A 3,293-nucleotide genomic window follows, 5' to 3' on the forward strand; every position below is an offset into this window, starting at 1 on the left:
TAACTGCCGTCCCTCTACCTGCAATATCCTACCACATTTAAATGATACAACTACCTCCAACCGTGGTAACGGGAAACCAAGGAAATGATAATCTTGCCTTCCCCCCCAAGAACCACGAAAGTGATAATTTTCCCTTTTTACAAATGTTACATAAAATCCTGATTACAAAACTACTCAGCAATTTAATTCCACCATCCATACAATGACGTGCTCCCTTCAGCAAGGTCAAAGTCAATGATGCGGTCCCTTTGGACACCACAGATCCTTGACATACTGGACGTCCACAGACTGAAATACCATTGCTGCAGTCTTCAAGGGGAGAACAGAACCGGCCAATTTCTGTGAGTCCTTTTTGCATGAAGAAGACTCGAGCGGCTAGGTGGACACTGGTAGCAGGCCCCCAGCCCTCCTGCTAACTGTCAGGACCACTGCTTCACCATCGAGTCTGAGGCTCAGCAGCAGCAGCTTCGTTTTGGCTCTGACGGCTGTCTGCGGAGTTTGAAGCCCTTACCGCCAGATGGCAGGTTGGCGTCCTGGATGGAATTCTTCCACTAATTTCTATAAAGAGCTCATTTATGTTTATCGCATTTTTTGCGCTGGTCTCTACAAAAATCGCATGAATGGAGTCAGCGTAGTCCTTAGCATCTCTCTTCATGACTTCTCTGACATCGATAAGATCACACTTATTTCCTGCAATGGCAACTACAATATTAGGTGGGCCATGCTGTCGAAGCTCTTTTACCCAGTTCTTCAATGTTGAAAATGTCTCTTCTTTTGTGATATGGTAAACGATTATAGCTGCAGCTGAGCCTCCATAGTACATTGGTGCTAAGGCACGAAATCGTTCTTGTCCAGCTGTATCCCAGATTAGGAATTTATGTAGCTCATTTTGGTACTGGACAGTCTTGGTCATAAAAGATGCTCATATTGTTGGGTTGATGTTAGGATCAAAACTGTCTTCCACAAACCGCCACACGATACTAGATTTGCCTACACGTGTATCCCCCAGCAGGCACACTTTGAGCTCCCTCAGAGCCATGGCCTGGGAGCCCCGGCCGCGGGCCGCCGCCGCCCTAAGTTGAGGGAGAGGCCCGGCCCAGCACGAGCATCCCCCGGCGCTGCCGCCGCACGGCCTGGCCCCGGCTGCGGGGCACGCAGAGGTGGCGGCCGCTTGTAAGCCGGCCCTCGGCCTGGCCCGCCTGCTGCCAGCCGCGCAGGGCCGCCTCAGCAGCCTGGACGCCGCCACGGCCTCCGGGACGCCACCGTCGCCGCCATCTTGGGACGCCGGCCGGGTCACCTCTCCTGTGTATTTTTAATCCAGGAATGGGAAATTACTAGTATGTTCATTTGATTTTCAAAAATATTCAGTGTGCTTCCAAACCCTTTTATCATGATCCTCTCATTTGTCATTTCCTAACTGAAAGAGTACAGGATCAGGAAATTTTTAATCTTTTGAGTTAAATTGGATCCAAAGACTTTATGAGAAATATAAGTAGTTTATGGCACTGTGATATTGCCCTCTATGAAATGAAGTTTTGAACATAGAATATAATTTCATTCTAAAAATTTAAAAACTTATAATTACTCAAATTATAGAATTCACATCAATAGTAGTTCTATTTTATTTTTAATATCACAGAATCAAGTTTATAAACAAAAAATGCTAAATTACAGATGGAGATATGGCTTAGTGGTGGAGCACTTGCCTAGCATGTGTGAGGTCCTGGGTTTTATCCTCAGCACCACATGAAAATAAAATAAAATAAAAGTTTATAAAATATCAAGTTAAAACTCATGTCTTCTTTTGTAATATGTATAAAAATAAGTAATTTTTAAAATCTCTAGATGACATTCCATATGTAAGTTGTATCACTAGAAATCATTAAACTTAGAATAAATGGAAAACTAAAATTAATCATTATTACCAATTAAAAATGACTCATTTTAGGAGGAGATAAATTAAAGAATCAAACATTGTTAGAAGAAAATATCCTCAATGTACCATACAGAACACAGTCCTCTGGATTGAGTAAAACTTTTGGAGCTAAAGTCTCTCTTCTGCATCTATAAGAAACCTCACTAGTATTCTAAGCACCTGTAAGCACCTGGTTTCTGGGTAGTGTTGTTTCTGCATGCCACCATTTCTATACTGGCATTTTTGTGATTCAGGCTCTGTGTAAAATATTAAAATTAATCTGATATTTCAAAAGAAGAAGAAGAAGAAGGAGGAGGAGGAGGAGGAGGAGGAGGAGGAGGAGGAGGAGGAGAAGGAGAAGAAGAAGAAGAAGAAGAAGAAGAAGAAGAAGAAGAAGAAGAAGAAGAAAGAAGAAGAAGAAGAAGAAGAACTGAAGGCCACAGGCTGAGGAGATCACAGAAAGATTGAACATGGAGCTGAGTCAGAGCCCATGCTGAAAGGCAACCCTAAGGAACCTTTGATGAGCCCTCATATTCACTAATGGAGGTAGAGGGGAGGCCTGCCCTTTCTCTGAGACAAACCATGTAATATTAGCTTAGTCTTGTCTGTACTATATATAAAGTTATATAAAGCATAAAAAATAAAATGGAGACTTGTGATGTAGAATCAAAAGAAAGTACAATCATTTCAAGCAGGTCACTGAAATTCCAGTGTTGGAGTTAGAAGATACTGCTTTATCACAACCATTGTCAATGTGTGAAGAGTTAATAAAAGTATCATAAAAATGAAAAAAAAGGCATTTTGAGAGAGATTTGGAAACTTGAATTAAATGGTAATAACATAAAATAAAAACTGTAACATCTACAGGTAATTTTCCACATGGTTGAATTTGGAGTAGTTTGAAAGCTGCAGAAAAAAAACAACTATAAGAAATGCCAAAGCATGAGACCTCCAAAGCCATGTGCAAGAGAAATATATTATAGGAGAAGGGCATAAATAGTTGAACAAGTATATGTGTGATAAAGCAAGGCTCATTTGAGGAGGAGGAAGCCCCGGGCTTCTTGTGCCATGGAAAAGTTTATCCTCTAGGCCAGCCCCCATCCTGGCCCAGCCACTCCTCTGCCTTTGCTGAAGTGAGTTGTGCCCTATTTTCTTGCATGGCATTGTCCATTGATCACCAAGGTGCCACCTGGAATTTTCTCCTCTATGTACACTTATTCCCTGGGAGTATTGTGGGGTGAGTTGTGGCAGAGGGGTTGGCTTGTGTCCACCCCAGCTTCATGGAGTCTTCTTTTGTTTGTAGCCACAGAGAGCTCTTTGGAGAGCTACAGAAGTACAGACACACACCTGGTTTTCCTGTGGACTTGACGCACAACAT

General features: G+C 42.5%; 1 pseudogene; it reads right to left on the reverse strand.

The window, feature by feature from the left end:
* Window positions 1-452: 452 nt before the first annotated feature.
* Window positions 453-1,056, reverse strand: LOC139707016 (ras-related protein Rab-22A pseudogene; annotated as a pseudogene).
* Between the last annotated feature and the right edge of the window lie 2,237 nt (window positions 1,057-3,293).

Source organism: Marmota flaviventris, chromosome 9, assembly GCF_047511675.1.
Source record: "Marmota flaviventris isolate mMarFla1 chromosome 9, mMarFla1.hap1, whole genome shotgun sequence".
In the NCBI taxonomy this organism is placed as follows: domain Eukaryota; kingdom Metazoa; phylum Chordata; class Mammalia; order Rodentia; family Sciuridae; genus Marmota; species Marmota flaviventris.